General features: G+C 35.9%; 1 protein-coding gene across 3 annotated transcripts in view; it reads right to left on the bottom strand.

Annotated features, from left to right (window-relative positions):
* LOC139685726 (cell adhesion molecule Dscam1-like) overlaps window positions 1–22,831 on the bottom strand; it is a 561,630-nt gene that overhangs the window by 217,983 nt on the left and 320,816 nt on the right. The window lies entirely within an intron of this gene.

The raw sequence follows: 22,831 nt of genomic DNA, 5'->3' as shown, positions 1-22,831 counted from the left end.
AAGGTTTCCTAATTAAAGCACCTCCTCCAGCAGTAAGCCTTCCCCACTCACACGGCCTACTTGATATCAGGCTGATTACGCCAGGAAAAAACTTGTGAAATGGCTGACTCCATCCCTCGTCGATCTCAGATTTCGCATTTCTTTAAGTCCAATCCCACAAATTAAATTCCAATTTGGTGAATGACCAAAGGGAGGGTCCTAAAGGCAGAAGCTGGGTGCAATGGAAGGGGAAACCTATCAGGAAAGCTCATTGTCATCCCATCGCCTGCGCCAAGAACATCTGTCCCCGGCATCCAAAGCCACACCCACCTCACCCTCCTCCCACCACTTCACTCCAATCCTTGCCGCATCGACGCCCTCCATTGCCGTCGCGTGAAATCCTATTCTCCAATGCTCTCGTCAATCTCACTTCACACATCTCATCCACTACCAGAGCTTCCTCTTTTTGTATCAGGCCCCGTTCTTCATTCCAATTCTAATAAAATTATTTCTATATTTCTCTAACCGGAGAATGTCAGTATCGGGAAATTTTGCGCGACTGAACCTTTAATCACACGATTTTGTACTACGCAAAGCAGCTAGCAATGTACCTAAAAAAGGCAAAATTTGCGTAGCTAATCGGAATTTTGAAGAACAAGTTATTAACCTGAAACTGTAATGAGAATATCTATGTTTCCTTCTTAATCAGTTGGTTCATCGCCTTTCCTCTGGTTAATGAATAAATGGTTAAAAGTTAACACAATAAGGTAAAAAATACTTTTGCCATGTCATACAGGGATGAATCAAAATGTTAAAATTCCCATCCCCTATTTTGATACCAATGCTTGAGAACGGTCCGCACTAATTTAAGAAGAAAAAATGCACACTTTGTTTCCTGAAATCGATCTACCGCACAGCAGTAATTGTTTATGTAACTAGACAATGAATTTCTGAAAAAATTATAGGGGAATATTAAAAAAGAAAAAATAATTTACTCTTTTTTAATATTCCCCTATAATTTTTTCAGAAATTCATTGTCTAGTTACATAAACAATTACTGCTGTGCGGTAGATCGATTTCAGGAAACAAAGTGTGCATTTTTTCTTCTTAAATTAGTGCGGACCGTTCTCAAGCATTGGTATCAAAAAGTAAATTTGTACCGACCTCAATTTTTAGATTAACGTTTTTAATGAGGTGAAGCCAAAAAAATATTGGCAAAGACAGAAGCGGAAATTTCCATCGATGATAAAAAAGCACGTAATATTTTGAAGCATAGTGATGAGTTTTTACTTCGTGACATAAGTTTCGATTAACGAGGATTCTCATGCAAATATGCCTTTGCTCTATAAAGTACCACCTTACCCCGCAGATTGTCTCCAGAGAAGTGATTATGGTATCATTAAGCGCACTCTCTCCATGAATAATTCACCCTTGGCTTAGAAAGATATACGAATAGCTTAAGTTTGGCTCCCGAATAATTTTTGTTTGAATTCCAAATGGATGATTTCCCCATTTTACCCAAAAATATTCACTGTCGACTCACACCATCCCCAAGGTCTTTTGGTTGCGATAGGAGCTGAAAGGAGAGTCATAGCCTGGATTTTTGTACATTTTAAAAAATTCAATTTGCGACCGCGCAGCTATTGTAAATGCTTGGTATCTTCGGGAATCCCCTGGGAGCACTGTGATAGAGGACCCCATTGGCGTACAATTCATCCCCACCGTTTCGCGCAAACGAAAGCCACCGTTTACCAAGTAAGCATTCATATCACCGATGGCCTAATTGGAAAGTGTCCCACGTTTCCTCGGAACTCCAAACTCCCTGGACGTTGGAAGCTGCCTGCCAGATTCCTCCCTCCCCCTTTTTCTGTCCCTTCGAGGGAATATGGATTGCGTGTAAACACAATCCATTACGCATGTTTACGCAAGAACATGTCGCCACGTGAGGGGAGGGTACCGTAGGTGCAAGGGAATTTCCACGACCAATGACGACAGGAAAAATTCAAATTTCCATTTCACATGCTCTTCCACCTTCCTTCTCTATGTATCCCTACTTGTCCCCATCAAAGTTTTTTAATTCTACTGAAATTGCGTGAGAAAAGAAATGTTTTACAAGTCCCTCGTCATCTGATCTATTAAGATGCGAGAAGCTTTATCCCTCAAAGTTCTCTCACTGAGAGTTGGATCTCTTCTGATGTTTGCTGCCCTCGTAACTTAGACAATGACTGACCCACTGAGTTTATTGGTTTCATTTATATTTCTTCTGTTTCATGTTTTACCATTACACAATGGTCTTACTCACTTTAACAGTCATACTTAGAAAAAAGTTTTCTATATCCGACCAGTGCAACAATTTCAGAGTGTGAAAATCATTCGCCTTGACCGGGATTCGAACCCGGATCCCTCAATGTCCGGTCCAGTGCTTAAGCCAGAGAGTTTAACTTAAGTTTTCGGGCGGAGGGATTGTGAGGGTTGTGGCGATGGATAGCGTATGGCATACTAGAAAGGCGGTACCACTTTCCTCACGCGGGCTCATATCCCCATCACTACGGTACTTTTTTAAATTAATTCTATCCCTTTTCTTTTATCTATAATCACCTAAATAAAAAAGCCTACCTGGTAAGGTAGGTGTTGGCTGGGCACATCTACCAAGCAAATATGCTCTTTCTCCAAACATAACAGAACCAAACATCCAACTCAAATCCCTTCTCATCTCTGTGTATTTCGTTCTTGCTTTCATCTCGTCCAACCTCCCTATCATATTCCTGCCCTTTCCTCATTTGTCTAAATTCTATTTTTCCTTCCTCCAAATGATTTGTTACAACAATCTCCTCTCTTCATAAACTATACGTCGCAATTTTTCAATTATTTTCCTTTCTATCCCTTTCACCTTCTTCATCCTTCTTCACATCCACATTTCAAAAGCCTCCAATCTACGACTCTCATTCTTGCTTAAGTGACACATTTACGCGCCGTAGGTAAACACGGTTCAAAGCAAACTTTTAACGAGCCTTTTGTTAACATCCTTACTCAATGTTTCAGCCATCAACTCCCTCTTTGAGAAGGCCTCCTTGTCTAGTGCAATTCTTCTCCTTAGCTCCATACCACTTCCAAAACACTTCCAAGATACGTAAACTGTTCCACCTGCTCCTGTTTCTTCCTTTCTATTTTAATATTAACCTTAGTATTTCTCTTTCTAGAAAGTCACATTATCTTTGAATTATTTACATTAATTCTCATGCCACACCTATTGCACTGTATATATTTACTAGGAGAAACTTGCAACTCCTTGGTTTACTGACTAACTAGAGCTTGGACATCAGCAAACCTAACCGATTTTACGAAATCCCCCAACTTTCATTCCAATATCTAGTTCTTCCCATGCTTCTTTAATCGTAATCAATAAATTTATTTTCCTCCACATATCCGTTGAACAGCACCTGTGATAATTGACAACTCTGCCTAACAAGTTCAAGTGTTCCTAACTCTTCCCATCCCGAATCATTGGTCCTCACTCGCACCTGAGCATTCGGAGACATGCACATATTGCGTATAAGTCTCCTGTTCCTCCAAGCTATTCCTATTTTATGAAATATGATGATTAGTTTTCCTATATATTTAATCTATTATACACCTTTCTGAAATATACGAAACAGGCAAATACATCCTTATTTTATTCTATATTTCTCTCGATTAGTAATCACATTACTGCAACGTCATCGCGCGTGCATCTCGCCTTCCTAAACTTATATTGATCATTCCCGAAACATCATTTGCCCAACTCTCTACCCCTTGATAATCCTGAGGGATGGAATGGGGGATTGGAATGCGATGGTAGGCGAAGGAAGAAATGGTGATGAGGTTGGGGACTACGGTTTAGGTACGCGGAATGAACGCGGGGAGAAGGTAGTGGAGTTCTGCAGGAAACAGGGGTTAGTCATCACCAACACTTGGTTTAGACACCACAAAAGACGCAGGTATACATGGAAAATGCCAGGTGACTCAGAAAGGTATCAGCTAGATTATATTCTGGTTAGACACAGGTTTGGGAACAGTGTGATAAATACGCACAGCTTCCCGGGAGCGGATGCGGACTCTGACCACAATTTAGCTGTAATGAAATGTGGAGTCCGTTTCAAAAGGAGAAGGCAGGGGCGGCTGGTTAGAAAATGGAACGTAGAAGCATTAAATGAATTAAAAAGTAAGGAGTACAAGCAGACTGTAGAAAAAAACTATGGAGGATGGTAAAAGGCTAAGTAATCCCGAAGAAAATAGGAAAGTATGAAGAAAGGGATATCTAAATTCGCAACAGACACTATTGGAACCGATAACGCTAAAAGGACTAGGAAACCATGGATCACGGATGAGATGATTGCAAAGATGGATGAGAGGAGAAAATGTAAGAATGTAAAAAGAGAATTAGGCAAAATGAAGTGCAAAGAATTAAACAATAAATTGAGGCGGGCGACAAGTAAAGCAAAAGAAGCATGGTGGAAGACGCAAGGCGAGGATATGGAAAGTCTGCAGAGGAGGGGTGAAATGCGTGAAAGGGTGCGCTGTACAGCAAAGTTAAATCTCTATCGGGAAGTAAGGAAGGCAGATCAACGATAGAAGTTAGAGATAAGGCAGGTAAGGTAATAGTTGACACAGGAAAGATCCAAGAGAAATTGAAAGAATATATAGAAGAACTGTTTAGTAAAGAACTATGACCGACAAAGTTAGACATAGAAAAGGAACATGACGTTGAGGAAGATAGCTTAGGTCCAGGTACACTCGACGATGAGATAGAAAGGGCATTCAGGGAGATGAAACTAAATAAGGCCCTAGGGGTGGACAACATTCCCGCGGATATATTGAAATGTTTAGGGACATGTGGGAGGAAGAGGCTATACAGGCTGATTCATAATATTTATGAGGTAGGAATCTGGTCGGAAGACTTTGTGAGATCAGTTTTAGTTCCTTTTCCGAAAAAGGTAAAGGCTACATCATGTGAGGACTACAGGACATTATGTTTGATATCCCACGCGGCTAAAGTTGTTCATATGATTATAAACAAAAGGATAAAGAGTAGGGCAAATGTTTACTTAGGGGATGATTAGTTTGGGTTTAGGAAGGGGAGAGGTACGCGTGTTGCCATTGCAGGAATGAGATTATTAATCGAGAGGAATATAGAAAACAACCAGGAGATATTTCCCTGTTTCGTAGATTTCAAAAAAGCGTTTAAGAGAGTGAATTGGGAAAAACTGATGTATATTGCAAAAAAAAAGAATAGATTGGAGAGCAAGGAGGCTAATCCGCAACCTGTACATGTATCAGACTGCTCGGGTGCGTGTGGGGAACGGGGAGTCCGGATGGGCAGTGTTAAGAAGAGGTGTAACGCAGGGTTACCCATTATCACCGTTGCTGTTTAACCTGTACATAGAGGAAATAATTAATGAGGCATGGGAAGAACTGGAAGTAGGAATAAAAGGGGGCTGGGAATTCGTAAAATCAGTTAAGTTCGCTAATGACCAAGCTTCAGTTTGTCAGTCAGCAAGGGGTTACAAGCATTGCTGAGTGAATTGGAAAATCAGTGCGACAGGTATGGGATGAAAATCAATATTGATAAAACAATGGTTATGCGATTTTCTAGAAAGAAAAGGCTAAGCTAAACATTAAAATTGGAGGGCAAAAACAAGAGCAGGTAGAACAGTTTACGTATGTCGTAAGTATTTTGGACACTTGGAGGATTTAAGGAGAAGAATTGCGCTAGGCAAAGAGGCTTTCACAAGGAGGAGGGAGTTGATGACAGGGACGTTGAGCAAGGATATTAAGAAAAGACTCGTAAAAACATTGATATGGAGCGTAGCTATGTTCGGGGCGGAAACGTGGTCATCAAAGCAGAAGGATAGACGTAGACTGGAGGCTTTTGAAATGTGGGTGTGGAGAAGAATGGAGAAGTTGAAATGGACAGAGAAGAAAACAAAGGAGAAAGTACTTGGTATGGTGGGCGAATAGAGGGGTTTGCAGGGAGAAATCCTATGGAGGCAGGAAAAGTGGATTAAGGGGGTATTGACCGGCAGGGGGATGTTGAAGACTGCGATAGAGGGGAGTATGTTGAGCAAACGAGGAAAGGGAAGGAACAGGATAGGGATGTTGGACGGGATGAAGGGAGGAAGAAGGTACTCAGAGATAAAGAGAGACCTGATGTAGAATAGAATGTTGTTTTTCCAGGAGTCACAAAATATTTATTTAGGAGCTGTGTCCATCCAAAAACCTACCATAACCGGTAGATTACCCTAATATATATATATATATATATATATATATATATATATATATATATATATATATATATATATATATATATATATATATATATATATATATATATATATATATATATATTTATATATATATATATATATATATATATATATATATATATATATATATATATATATATATATATATATATATGTACATATGCATTTACATAAAATATATATATATACATACGTATAAATATATATACATATGCATATGTATACACCTGCTTTTTATACACCTGCAAAACCGACCTTCGGGCGACTTGGTTTATGGTTTATATATATATATATATATATATGTATATATATATAGATAGATAGATAGATATAAATACGAATTTATATATATATATATATATATATATATATATATATGTGTGTGTGTATGTGTTAGTGTCTGTGTGCGTGTATGCATATACATATATATGTATATTTGTATATATGCGGAATCAAGCAGAGGCTGGGAAGGCAAAGAGAGGGAAATAAACGTGGGCCTGGTTGGAGGGAACATGCGGAACATAGGAAGTATGCAAAGAAGGATGAGGGAAGGATGTTTCAAGGAACTGTGGAAGCTGAAAAGGCCAAGAATAGTTCTTGCCTTACCCTTACGCTCTTCCTCTTGGGGCTGTGGGCGGGCTGAGAAGGGAGGTCGCCTGGCGAGTGAGGAAGGTTTAGAGAGAGTTGGGCCTTCAGGGACCGTCATTCTCCTTTCATCTTACCTTCCACTCGGCCCCTTTATACTCCATCCATTCTCCCTCTGACTTGGCCCCGCCCATTCTTCTGCCCCTCCTCCGCGCTATCCTTCCTACCACCCATCCGTATCTTATCACTTACTCTCCACCATATCATTTAGCCGGGTTGCCAATATTTCGGTGCTGCCCAGACACCTTGTATGATAGAGGAAAATGTGAATCCAACGAAAGCTTAGATTTTTTCAAGATTTACCCACCTATCGGGAATTTATTTCCGTTTAAATTCTTAAAATTTTTTCCTCAGGTTTGTAAATTGTATCGCCCTTTTCATTAAATATTACCTTTTTCTTCAATTCTGCAATTTATTCACTCAACTACCGTCTAATCATATTAAAATTAATCAAATCTCAAGCTCAAATTTTTACGCAGTCCCGTTGCAGTTTAAAAAAATATAGAATGCAATACTATTTCCAAATTGAATTTTAATATCGTACAAAAAACCGTTTTACAATTTAATTGAACCTTTACATACTTGAACTATGCTACTACTGAACTTGAATATGAGCTACTGAAAAAAACTATGGGGAAGTTTAAGTTTCTAATTTTTTTTAAATTTGCTATTATCTCATCAATTATGTACTAAACTGCAAAAATATTCTGAGCATTTTTTTCAAGCGCAATGCCTACACTCGGACATAAATAAACTCGCTTCTAGATATTAATACGGCATTTCATTTTTTAACTGAATTTTTGGTGTAGTAACACACCGTGGGGGTTTGAGAATATCATTCGCCATACTTGGAGCACACAATTCATATATACTTGTACATATGACAAACTGAATTCCACTCGTTTGCGATAACTAAGATGCGTATTTTTTACTTAAGAAATATGTTGGATTGGGGTAATAGAAATTATAAATGATTATTTTAATTCCTAGATAGTTGTGAAAAAAATATTCAAATATTTTATCGTTAGTTTCACAATGTTTTATTATTTTATTTATATTTCCCCGAAAAACGTTATGGAGACGAAAAGTTAGTGTTTACTTTTATCCTGAAAAATTGCAAAGGTTTTAGCAAATAAATCAATAAATTAATTTTACATCAGTAATTTTAGGGTATTTGTGACAAATGACTCTCTCTATTTGACTCAAAATTGTGCAGTGAAAGGATTCAACTTTGGGGGCGCCTCATTCCCATATTATTTTGAAAGTTTTTTGGGTCGCAAATTAAATCTACAATAGATATCCACATTATGTATCAGATGTAATCAAATATCCTGTTGTGTTTTCCTCTGGTGTGATTTCGAAATGAAATGTAATTATTTTTATTTTGACCGCATTATGCACTAAATTGAAATAAGGTGAATTTCTTGCTTAGTAGAGTTAACTTTCTTGTGAAATTATTTCCAATTCGCCTATAAATTGTACTCCGAAAAACCTGTTAAATATATTTTGAATGAAAAACATACACGTTATTAAGTCTTCGTCAAAGTTCCGAGAGAATGTAAGTGTAAACTAGGAGAGTGGAAACAAAATGGAACGATTAAGGAAAGAAATTGGAAATTATTACTTTCAGAGAAATTGGTCCCCTTTTCCTGCTCACAATTTTTCAACAAAATACTCTAAAAACCCAGCCACGTAACTATTCCAATAACTTGAAAGATTTTATTAATATCCTTGGTTGGCTTTTACTATTGAATATATGTTCCTAAATATTTTGAAATGTTTTCATTTTTCTTCGATCAAGCTTATAATTTGAGGGAAAATATAAAAAAAAATATTGTAATGCTTGCAATTTGTATGCCTGAATGATTAGAAGCTTCATTAATACTTCAATACAGTTATTTACTGCTAATTAATACTTTTCCACAATTTTATTTCTTTCCAAAATATACTGAATATTTAGTTACCTTTTTTGTTTAGCAATGAACTATCAAAAGATTAAGAAATAGGAATCTAGTTTTGGTAACTTAAAGAACTTTATTCACTTTGCTTTGTTTATGGTCGCAATAATGTACTACTCATTTAAGTTTTGTGCAAAAAACTTATCCATGAATATATAGGTAAAGCGCTCGTGTGATGACATTTTTCTCTATGGTAGGTTTTGATTTCACGTTATTATTGAGGATTCTGGGATAATGCAGACAAATGACGGTTAGCTCTTACGAAGGAATATCCCCAAATTCACAGTTTAGAAGCTGTAATTATCTCTATCAATTAATAAACTGTATCCGATGGTAATAATACTGATGCTAAGAGGTTAAAAGTACTAAAAAAGGCCGGATTAGTATTTCAAGCGGTTGGGAGCATTTTACCAAAGTGAGAAAGAAGAAATGGTGTTCCATTACTTTTGAAGGCAGGAAAAAGATTTTCTACGACTAGAGCTTTTAAAACAAGGCATAAAATCCTATGAAATTTATTTGGAGAATAGTTAGCTCCTATATGAATATAATTGAGAAATATATTTGTGTTACATTTTGGCATGGCAAGAAATAGTAAGTAAAGTAGCAATCTAATTTTGAATGCGAATATATATATATATATATATATATATATATATATATATATATATATATATATATATATATATATATATATATATATATATATATTCATATATATATTCATATATATATTCATATATATATATATATTTATATATATATATTTATAAATATATATATAACAATAAACACAGTAACACAGTAATCGAACCAAAGTTCGGTTTGGTAGGTGACAGTAGAGTTCGCCCAGTACCAAGCCCGACGGCGAGTGATATACTTACAGCGGCAGGGGGGGAAGTTCCGATCCCTGTGTCGGTTATATATATATATATATATATATATATATATATATATATATATATATATATATATATATATATATATATATATATATGGCACACTTATTTCTTTATTCCAACCGTAGAATTACGCTATAAAAGAGACGGCCATTAAAGGGAAACCAATGAAAATTCTATTAGAATAGCAGGGTGCGTGAAGGAAGGATATTGTGGAGAAAAAGAAGGCCTCATGCCAAATTAAAATTATGAAGGGGTGAAAAGCAGTGATCTCAGTCAACGTAATGCAAGAGAGATTGTAAACGGTTAGGCCTATTGCAGTGCTGATTCCCATTGCAAATTCTTTAAAATGTCGAAAATATTCTTCGCGCAGAGAGTTAATCGCAAATTAGTCAGTTATTTATTTAAAATTCATGTCAAGTTTTAAAAATGAATTTTCAAGATAACTATGTGCAAAATAGTTGGAATAATAATGACTAATAGTGATGAAGAGAATACTTGACTGAAATATCACTGGTACGCCAATTTTGATATAATACCTTGCGTCAGGTACAGAAAAACTCAAATTCCTTGGAGGGAAAACAATAATATCATTTATCGCTATCTGCTTCAGCTTTCTTTTTTGAAAAAATTTATGTCTGAATTCGACTCCTGTGATGTTTTTACAGCACTGATTTGGCCCTAGATGCTCTTTTTGCCTATATTCACAGTAAACATTCAATTTTATTTTAGCTAATTTCTTCTAATTTTAATGCTCTCAAAACACACTAAATCAATACAATCCCGTTATCATGTAACCAAATCGGTGACTCTCGCATTATCACTTACTGATCTTACTCTAGATCAACATTGATACCCATTGTTGCAGGATTTCCGCAGAAACTAAATTCGCACGTACTTTTGCGTAGAAAAAAATTTATTTGCAATAACTTATAAAGTTTGATGCATAAATCGTTTTTTCACATTTATTTAACTGAAAACCAAATCAATTGATGTCAAATCAACCACAATAATATAATATTTTCTCAATTTCCCTCCTAAATTTGAGTGTCTTTATGTTCTTCACATTTAAATGAACGTTAAAATATTGGCCACTCCTAGCTGCAAAAATGGCAGTTTAATGTATACCAAATAACCCCAGCTATGGGAATTACTTCGTATGAGGGTGTATGCATCATGGGGCCAAAATAATAACTGCATGATGTAAACGAAGGTACAATATATTACTACTTTCACTAGGGTTTTTACATTTGACGTCCATGGTTTTGTCGCAAGGCAACATTATCAGTCAGGATCTGATGATGGGGTCTTGTGACGAAACCATGGTCCGCAAAAATAAAAATTCTGGTGGAAGTAGTAAAGTAGTAGCAGTAGTAGTATTTAGTCTTCCTTCATTTACGCCAAAAATGAAAGACTTGCACCAAGTAATGCAGTGGGTATCTTATACAGGTAATGAATATCGAATAAAGATGCAGTGTTTTATACAGGTAATAACTATCGAAGAGTTTCGCCGTAATAGTATGTGCGATAGTAATTTTTGCTGCTGAGTTCCATCAAATTCCGCTTTGTCATGAGTATTTAATAACTTTTGTGTCTTTCTTGGAATTAAAGTCATAGTATTTTTTTCATTGTTTTATCAAGCCATAGGATATTGTCATTTTACTGATACATCCTGATAATATTTGCTTTTGATTAGAAAAACAGCTTAAACGTAAATATTATCGCAACAATAACTTTTCAAAGTTATGTGAATACTGGAATAAAATTAGAGACCTTAAGTTTTCAATTGTAGGTGGTTAAAATGTTTCAAGTGTATGCACGGAATCAAAAGGATGGGGATCGAAACGACGCCAAAAGAATCGGGCGATCTCTACACGGGCGATCACCATAGAAACGGCTCAGTAGAGCAGACTTGTTATCTCGCTCCAGACCACACCATTTGCGTAGTTCTCACTGGAATGGAGCATCTGAGGGCATCACTCCGCTCGCTGGAATGAAGCAGGAATGGAGAGCGTAGTGAAGATGTAATTTTATTTCAAGTTCAATTTTTTTATTGCGATCAGTAGTTTGCGACTTCCATTTTTCAAAAAGTTTAAGCTCTTTCCCTATTACTAATTTATCGTACTTCTTATATTTCCCATCAATAGCTAGTCATACGCATTCCTACGAGGTAAAATCATTGGGAATTCCCATGCTATATCGGACATTCTGATGAGTTTATCAATAAGATTTTTCCTCAATTGACATTAATTTTTGCATTCAAGATATTATTTTAACGTTCTGAACAATATAATATTCTAAGGTTTCATGCAATTGTAAAGTAGACAGCCAATATGAACAAAAATTACGTTTGTTGAACCGACCACATTACAAAGGTGTAGTTTTTGGAGAAAATAAACCTTATTATATATGTATATAATTTGTTGAAATGATGTACTCAGGACTTTTTGATAAATCTTACCAAAAATCTTTGGTTAAATCTGAATCTTAAGTCAAGAAAATACACCATTTATGGCGATTATATGATCACCCTTGTATCCAACATTTATATGCATATATTATTTATACATTTATTACACTTTATAGTGGCTTTTAAAGACATTGGTAAATAAATAATGGGATTTTTATGCAGTGTATTTTTTATAAATTTATTTGATTTGTTTGCAAAATATATGGGTACATTTTATCTTAATTGTCGGTTGTGGAGAGTTATAAAGTGTGAAAATACTGTTATATAACTATATTTGTGTAAAATATATAGGTTATATATCCCGCGAAAATATGATTTTCACTTTAAGGAATACGTTTTGCATTTTTCTATAAAAATAATCGATAGATGAAATGATATAAGGCGATTTCTCTAATAGGCGTCAGCTGCTCTTGCTATCTACCTCTTATAAAGGGCATACTAATAAAATACTCTTTCCTAGGCTATGCACTCGTACATTTGAAACCTGCTAACAATGTATAACACGCTCATTAAAAAATAAATATTTTCCTTATTCTAGTAAATAGACGGCTGCCCAGGGACATTAACATTTAGTAATTAAAATTATTTCTTTATGATCTACTCAAGTCCACGTTATTAGACCTATGTTATCGAATACTAATATAAGTGAGTCAAGTAAAAGGAGCTATTTGAGCATAAGGCTGCGAATATGGATGCTTATTAAAAATTTTCAAACATATAATGAACGGAAAAATACGTGACCACATTTCAAGATTTCTATTTTTATAACAAAATGATTCCCAATTTGTAGTAAAAATCACTTAGGTGAAACATGAGGTTTTCATTTCCACAAAAAATATTATTAAAATACAAAAAATCAAAATCACTTGATCAATAAACGTTCCATAAATCAGATGTGAGATTCTTCTCGGCAAAAATCCTCGTGTGAAATATGTCCAGGAAAAAGTACGTAAACTTTATCTCGTTAGAGCGGAAGATATTTTTCAAAGGGAATCCATTTAGAGGATTCTATTGAATAGAGAACGGATGAGGGTTAATAAAGCAGAGGGTCTCCTGAATATCAGGAGGTAGGAGATATGGAAGTGTGCAAGAAGAAGAACCATGGGAAACCTCGTGAAAGAGATTCGTCCCACCGTCACTTTAGAAAAACATGTTAGCGTCGCAAATTGCCAATGTCTCCCCTTACGAAGCACAATTTTGTATCTAAAAAATTCAGTCGCCATCTCAAAAAAAGACATATATCAGAAGGTGAGTTCCTCTCAGAATTAAATCCCTATGAGAACAATTTTAGCTCAAAGCATGAGAGTTCCAATGCATGAGAACATAAATGATATGATTTGTCAATGAAACGGTACTACACTTCTCACAATTGTCAGCGCATTATCTTGCATGCAATATGCTTTGATAAAATATTAAACATTTCAATAAATTGAAAGTAAATAAATATTTCTCGAGGATTTTTGACAGACAGACATTTCCGAGATATTAGTGATAGCAATTATAGCTCCAGTTAAAGCTGGAGTGTTTTGGGCGAATGGAACGAGATAAACCGAAAAGGAGATTACTTTGTGGATTAAAAATAGTTTTTTGCATAATTTTAAGCATTTTTCATTTTAGCAGGAACTTTTCAAACCACCCTCATAATTTTCAGAGTTGATGGCTTCTGTTCAGAAAGCAGATGGTCTTTGGGTACACTTCCGGTCCAAAACTACTTACTGCATGGAAATATTCTCATTTCCATACGAGCATATATAATATCCCTATCTTTTTCCTAAAAAACGAATGGTGACTTCCTAAAGAACACACACACATATATATATATATATATATATATATATATATATATATATATATATATATATATATATACCTGTATATTTATGTATATATTATTAGGTAATCAACCGGTTAAGGTAGGTTTTTGGATGGACATAATTACTAATTAAAAAATTTGTGACCACTAGAAAAATACAATATCCTACTCTACATGAGAACCCTCTTCATCTCTGAGTACTTTCTTCCTCCCTTCATCCCGTCCAACATCCCTATCCTGTTCCTTCCCTTTCTTCGTTTGCCTAACATTCTCCCCTCTCTTACAGTCTTCAACATCCCTCTGCCGGTCAATACCCCCTTCATCCACTTCTCCTGCCTCCATAGGATTTCTCCCTACAAACCCCTCTGTTCGCCCACCATACCAAGTACTTCCTCATTTGTTTTCTTCTCTGTCCATTTCACCTTCTCCATTCTTCTCCACACCCACATTTCGAAAGCCTCCAGTCTACGTCTATCCTCCTACTTTGATGACCACGTTTCATAGCTACGCTCCATATCAATGTTTTTACGAGTCTTTTCTTAATATCCTTACTCAACATCCCTGTCATCAACTCCCTCCTCCTTGTGGTTGTCTCTTTGCCTAGCGCAATTCTTCTCCTTACGTCCCTACTACTTTGACCGTGTTGGTCCAAAACACTTCCGAGATACGTAAACTGTTCTACCTGCTCCAGTTTTTGGCCTCCTATTTTAATTTTTAGCTTAGTCTTATATATATGTATATATATATATATATATATATATATATATATATATATATATATATATATATATATATATATATATATATATATATATATATATATATATTTATATTTATATACACACATACATATATACATATACGTATATATATATATATATATATATATATATATATATATATATATATGAAAATTTTATGCATATATACCTAAATATATTACAAAATTTACATTTTTAACTCTGTGTCTATGGCCTTGATTAATATATTTTGGGGCGACCGATTTTATTGATCGGTTCAAAAAGGGAAAGGATAGAACCTCTTTAAAAAATCGAGAGTCGATTATGGGCATGGGAAGCACAGTATGCATGGGGGAAAGGGTGTATTGGTGGAGGGGGAACGAGAGATTTGGTGTGCCAGTGAGGGCCCTAAGGGGAATGGCAGCCGCTCATCGAGTGACGGGAGGCATCTCGCTTGGAAGCGGAAGGGGGGATATTATGGGGTGGTGTGGTTGTGTTGCTTGGAGCAGTAGTGCTGGCTGGCAGGCGAAGAGAGAATGGAACTGAAGGCAAAAAGGCATAAAAATACCACCATATTTTAGAACTTCGTACTCAAACAGAACCAAATTCCTCAAAATCCAAGGCTCCGGAACCTACTTGTGTAGTTTTTAGTTCAAAGAAAAAAGGAGTAAGTTTGAACCATAACTTAAGTAACGTATGAGTTGGCGATATTATTTATAATTGTTGATTCACTGATTGCTGTAGCTACTGAATATTCCAATTGCAAATGAGTACAATTTTTGTTATAGCAAAAGGCAGCTAGTTAGAAGTAAGGTTTTGATGTATTATTAAATTAACTAGTTATAATATCCGATTAATTAGAAATTTAAAGCAGGAAGATTTCACCTGATGATGATGCGCGGTATCAAAACCATCGTCGTTAAATATTAAAACCGGTATTGAAAAGTTTCTTTCTTTTTACCTTGTAATGGAATTACTTAAATGTTTAATGCTTAAACGCTGACCGAATTCTCCTTCAAATTAAAAGTACTACAGTTTACCCCCACTCAAAAAAAAGAATTGATACCATGAGTACCCACACTACTGTAAAGCTTTACTCTCTCTTGCTTTAATAAATTTTATTAAATATTTTTCACTTATTTATGCACAATGCATGCAGAAGGTTCGGTTTACATTGGTTTCGTGTATGATGAACGATTTTATATCGACTAAAATACTTTTTTAATATTATATTTAAAAAAATAACTCATTGACTTTTTCTTTTATCCCAAATTCCTTAAATAAAAGATATCATTAGCACGAAATATATACTTTGCCAGCTTCTACTTACTGCATATTTTGTGTTGTAGTTAAGGAACTAAGAGCTACATTTACTGAAATCGTCAATACTACAAATCACTTTGACATTATAAGACAATTACATGAGCAAATTATTAAAGACAAGTAGACACGTACATATATTTTTAAATTTTTGTTTATATTAGGAAATGGAAAGCAATGCATTTACACTGGTAGTCATATTTTCTTGCAATGTATATTATATCTTCTTTTTCTTTAACCACTAAAACACAAGTTTAGAAAAAGTTCTGTCATCGTATTTCCATTTTGTATAGGCAAAATTAGAAAGAAGAGTAGAAGCCTTTAACTAAGAGTTTATTTTCTTAAAGCAATCATATTTTGCAATATAAAAGCTACAATTTCTGCTTAATGTCCCAATTTAAAAGCAAGGGATATAAATTCCATAAGTTACGACTGGGAGCGCCAGAGAGTATGGAACAACTACAGAGCTTTTTATAGCAAATATTCTCATTGAATTAGGCAAACGGGGTGAAGTAAATGCGATATCGCTAGGGGAGAAATGAAAAGAAGGAAAAGATCCTCATGAATTAACTACGGACCGAGAAGTTTCGTTTACCATACGATATTTACCTTCTTAGGCTTTAAATGGCAACTGAAGATTACTGGAAGGTATACAGGTAGTTTATTTCAACAGCGTTACCCACAAAATCCTCTTCTCCAACAGTTGTACAACAGGACGGAGTCAGATTGATCATCCTTAATTAAGTAAGTGTCGAAAGTATTAATATGTCAACATACAGAAGTTAAGGAACATGATAAACCTCCTTCCTAGAAAATAAGTGAAATAATCCATTTCTTTTATAATCTAGAATTTGGAAAATTTTTATCCAAAACCCTGATTGACTTTTATTAAAACTTAAAATCCTCGAAGCCAGAGGTAGACCAACATTGCATAACCTTAGAGCTCTTCCAAATCTTTCACTACGCCTTTTGCAAAGCTAATCGTACTGCTAAAGTCGCATCTGAAACGCCAATGCTTTACATTCCAAGCCTCAATACCTCCGCTTCGTGATTTATTTCGTGATTCGGGAAAAGAGCAAGAGATAAAAAAAGGCCTGTAGAGAGAGAGACCACACGCAAACGCACACAACGGAACAACCCATGGAAAGCCAAAAGTTAATCAGGCACACGTGGAGTGAGGAATCGTAACAAAAACAGGTAACTGAGAGCTGGGCAGGCCATGCGAATCAAAGAGGAAGCGGCATTGGGGAGGGGAACGGGGTGTTTGCGGGATGGAAAGGAGTGCGCGGGGCAGAGGAGGCTGCACTGGATCCAGCCATTTCAACCCATGTCCGCTCCGGGTTGCCACCCACGCTCCCCCAGAATCCCCTCCCCCACCGTGATCTCTGCACCCTCATAAAAAGCCTTTTGGCCGTGCGTGGCCTGCGCTCATTAACAGGCCATCTCCGAGCGGAGGGAATTGCCGATACTGCCGCGAGACATGTCTCCGCTCATCCCCGCCTCCCCACTACTTTCCCATCCCTAAACACTACTCAGCCCCGCCCCCTCCCCGCTCCCTCTACCGCGCTCCACTCTTCCCTGGGAGCCAATCCTCATCAAACAAAGCCGTGGCGGCTTTTGTGGAGGTGAGCGCAGTAGACCCGACTGTTGAAAGATCAAGGCAATGACGAAAGCACTATTTAGTTCCCCTTCCTCCTTTATAGACGGCCGTTGAGGGTCATCATGGTACGGACAGTCGCCGGTCTGAAATCACGTCGCCACGGCCTGCGGCTTATTCTCTCTCGCTTTTATTTAAAACAAATTCGGATGATACTTAGGCAAAGAGGGCATGGGTGCGTGCTGAAGACGTGGATGGTCATCAAAAATTTGTGGAGCATGTGCTGTTTAAGCATGCGAGGGTTGTGACATGCAAGCAATGGGTTAAAAATTTTGGTGGATATGTCTACGAATGAGTGTCCGTCATAGATAACATTAAACGTGCTTGCCAGCCTAAGGATTGATTCCTTTTTAATGTTTGTTCTTGAAAACCAGATGAAAGAAAATATTATGTTTATTATTTTCAAAATCGTGTAATCTCCTGTTCTAACTAAATATGTACAAGAGACACTTTTAGGCAGATAGTACTGTTACCATGACTTTTTTATTCGGCAGTCACCAAATTAATTCGTGCTGAATAAAATATTTCAGTACATTATTTAAGGGCAAACAAAAATGAAATGATTAAGTACACGCTTATTAATATTACTTTCAAACCTTTTATTAAAAAAATGGACAATCTTTTGGTAGGTAAATTACTTTCGCTTCATTAATTTCTTTTCTGAAGAAAACGCAAATATTAATGCCTACTCATGTACTATCTTAAACTCAACAAAAAGAATTAAATGCCAAATCGTTACGTCGCCGCTTTGTTTTCCTATGCAGAGAATGCTTTCCTAAACCTTAAAATATTTATCAAAATTAATACTCTTGCGTGTCCGTGACAGTACGTAGTTGTGCTTCCAAGTAATTCGGCTGAATTTCATTAGTCAATGACCTCAAATTATTGGGATTCGGTTGCCTCTTCCGCTTTTGGAACTATATTGTACAAAAGGAAGGAATTGTCATCAAGTTCTGCTAACTTGAAGTATGTGACCATTCCTGTGCTTACCATTTAATAAAAGCAAATGGAAGCCTCATACATTTCCTCCCAGATTGTGAGTGTTCGATGAAAAAGGCATTTAGAAAGTTACTTTGATTTTGACAAAAGATTTTTCTCCCTGGGAAAAGGATTAAATATATATATATATATTTGTACACATGTTTATTTAAAACAATCCTTTCAATCTCTTCTCTCGGTGGAGCTTTGCAAACGGCATCCGGTAGCGCGAGATTTATGTGGTCTGGCATCCACCCATATGGTTCCATCCAACACGCATCAGAATTACTCTTTCAAGGGTGAACCACTGAGTATTGTGTTTATAATACGGAGGAGGGAATCACGCATCTGCGTGTCTGAGGGGATCTGAAAAGCAAAAAGAGACTCTTTATGGTTTTTAAATAACAATTCCCTCGCGTACTTTTACTTCTCTAAATCCGGGATTTAAGTGTTTTTTGATAATAGATAATACCATTTAGCAATATATCTGACGGATTCCACGTGTTATAGGTATGATTGCCAGATATTTCATCTTCGGGGACCATCTGATTTCACCAGGTGGAACGAGAGACATTGTATGCCAAAAGATGAGTTTTGAAATTCATGTTTTTACGCAGTCACACTTTCAAATTATTGCTAAAACCCTTAAAAACTGGCCTCTCTGTTTTACTATATTCAAAGAGTTTAGTATTTCCATCAGCGTTATTAAAACGTGAAAAAAATTCCGATCATACAATGAGCAGTATATTATGACTCCTTTGTGCTCTGGCTTATTTATAGGAACGATATTCAGGGTAGTCAATCGGTAACGTCGGGAAAAAAATTAATGTTGGAGGATATCACTACATTCCAGGTTTATTTCTATTCTCCAAAAAAGAGGGAATGCCATTCGCAAAGTACATATTTTCGGATGTAGGGTTAGAACCTATATTTTTATAGTAACCGTAACTCTGTATAAAACCTGTTTACGATGCTACTTAAATTTTTACATGTAAATATTTTATGCATAGATATTTTGGAATTATAGTTTTGTAGAGATAGACAGAAAACATTAGTCTCTAGAGATTTTTATTATTTTCCTTTTCTAATAGCTGAAAGATCACGAAATTTCAATGAAGATACAAAGAAAAACCATAAAGGAATAGAGTTTTAGAAAATTAACCCTCCTGTTTCCCGAGTCGAAACAGTTTCTCACCAATCTACTTTAGGCTTTCATTTCAACGTGCAGAACTCCTTTGTTTATTCCTCGAGGTCTACGTTCCGAGAGGAGGATGAGAGTTAAAGAGGATTGTGCAGGGAGTAGCAAGATCCCTTATTTGGCATGAAGGCTTCGGCATTTGTCGCACGGAAAGTCGGTCATCGAGATTTTGAACGTTCGCCTGTGTAAGGTATTTCATTTGTGTGTCTTCAATGTTTTCAATATTTACATCAATTTTTATCAAATGAAAAAAACCATTAATATTCTACCAATAATGCGAAAATTAGATACATATTATTATTATAGAGAAAAAATCGATATATTTTAAAAGAAGAAATACATATATTTACACAAATATCCATGTATAAACAAATACATGTAGCATTAAAAAACTTTTATGGAATGTTATTTTCGTAATAGATATCGGTCTTGACGTAATTAATTGAACTTCATGCTACGGACAAAAGCTTTAAAAAATTTGCCATGCATTTGCGAATCATGTTAATCCAGTTTTATCTTGTGTCACTACGAAATGCTATTTTTACACCAGTGTTATGCCTGCACGAGCGATCACATTCTGGTAAATAGAAGCGTATATTTATAACGAGTCCAAAAGTAGATTTTTTAATATGCATTATATTTTAAATGGTATAATCTATATTTGCCTGCCTATGTCATTTACATTTTCTCTAGAAATTATTCCATGAACGATGAGCACGATTTGAAAACTGAAAACCGATAAGAATATTTCTCAAAAAATGGAAAAATGAATTCCTTTGTATAATATGTGCCAATATTTTACCCTAATTTGCATTGTAACTCTCACTCAGATTACTAAGGAAATTAGGATGAAAGCCAGAAATTATCGTACACTAGGACACACACCATACTCTTTTTAGCTATGCAGTAAATTTGACGTTTTTATAATAAATCCATTGTTCCTATTATTCATAGTTATGCTATTACTATTTGAATGCACCATCCATTTTAAAATTCCTCCCAATTAAATTCTCATAGTTGACTTTTTTTAAATAGTATAAATAGGCCAACTTGTGAACTACCAAATTTCATGCAAAGGGTAATCTCCTTTCTTGTATGAATTTCCAGCCACTTAAACCAATCGGAAGAAGGCACAAGGAGACTGGGTAAGTGTTGAAGAGATAAATCAAATAGATAGGAGGGAAACTAAAAAACACATATAATTTACAAAAATAACATATAAAATTTAACATTTCATTTTTCAAATTCACACATAGAATTAGAGACAAATAGAACCTGCAGAATCAGTTAAGCCCCCAGTTAATTATTTTTTAGAAATATTTGATAGAGAAATTATTACCCACATTGTGGAACAGAGCAACCTCTATGCACTACAGGTCAATGTGAATAAACCTCTACATGTTTCACCTGAAGAAATTGAGCAATTCCTTGGCTGTGTTATGTACATGTCAATTTTTAATTTTCCACGGTCTCGGATGTACTGGGGAGCACACACGAAACTTAATGAAGTATCATCAGTTATTTCACGAAATAGGTTTGAGGATATCAAGAGCAAGCTTCACTTCAATGACAACGCAAATATGGTGGGCAAGGACAATCCATTACATGATAGATTGTTTAAAATTAGACCTATATATGACCATGTGGTGAAAAAGTTTCAAGCCATTCCCCAAAGTGGAGTGTGTTGTATGTAGATGAGCAAATTGTACCCTTCAAGGGAAAGTCTACATTGAAGCAGTACAACCCAAAAAAACCGTATAAATGGGGATATAAAATTTTTGTGCTCTGTGATACTAAGGGTTTAGTTCACAATTTTGAAGTATACACTGGTAAAATCACTCCCTTACCTGGTGTCACGGACATTGGAGCAAGTGGTAATGTTGTCCTGAATTTAGTTTCAATTTTAGAGAGCAGCAAAAACTTTACATTGTACTTTGACAATTGGTTTACCTCGTTGGCACTTCTTATTGAATTACACAAAAAAGGAGTATCTTCTCTGGGAACAGTTAGATGTAATAGGATTCCAGGGTGTAATCTATTGCCTGACAAGGAACTGAAGAAAAGAGGCAGGGGCTCAATTGATGAAAAGGAAGCTACTGTGGATGGAGTAAGTGTCAGGGTCCTGAAGTGGTTTGATAACCGACCAGTGACATTAATGGGTACATTTGGTAGTGCCCATCCGATGGGAACTGTACAACGGTGGGACAAGAAGGGCAAGAGAAAAGTCAAAGTCCAGTGTCCCAAAATGGTAAAAATGTATAATGATTGTATGGGTGGCGTAGATTTATGCGACGCAAATCTCTCAAGATACAGAATATTTCTCAAGTCGAGGAAATATTATCATAGACTGTTTTTTCATTTTGTTGACTTGGCAGTGGTGAATAGTTGGTCTCTTTACTGGAGAGATTGTGACTCTTTGGGCATTTCCAAAAAAAAGCAAAATGATTTGCTGGAATTTAAGATGAGAATAGCTGAGGCTCTAACAAAGCGTGGAAAAGACATTCTTTTGAAAAAGAGGGGCAGGAAATCACATGACAGTGTGGAAGCAAAATTTGAAGTGAGGAGAAAGAGAGGACCAGCCAATCCAATACCCGAAACAACTTGCCGAGTTGATGGTGTTGGCCATTGGCCACAAGTAAAAGAGGTCAGGCAGAGGTGCAAAAACCCTGGTTGTTCAGGGAAAACTGTGTTTCTTTGTAATAAATGCAATATACACTTGTGTTTGAACAAGAATTCAAATTGTTTTATTAAATTTCATGAAAAATAACTCAGTTCATTGTTATTCATACCCACCATCAAATGCAGTTCTTCATACTCTCTCCAAATTTATTTCACTAAACAATTAAATGTCATCAGACATTATTATGGACAC

This window comes from Hetaerina americana, unplaced genomic scaffold, assembly GCF_022747635.1.
Source record: "Hetaerina americana unplaced genomic scaffold, ioHetAmer1.1.p SCAF_12, whole genome shotgun sequence".
NCBI lineage: Eukaryota > Metazoa > Arthropoda > Insecta > Odonata > Calopterygidae > Hetaerina > Hetaerina americana.
This window is presented reverse-complemented; position numbering and strand designations above follow the sequence as displayed.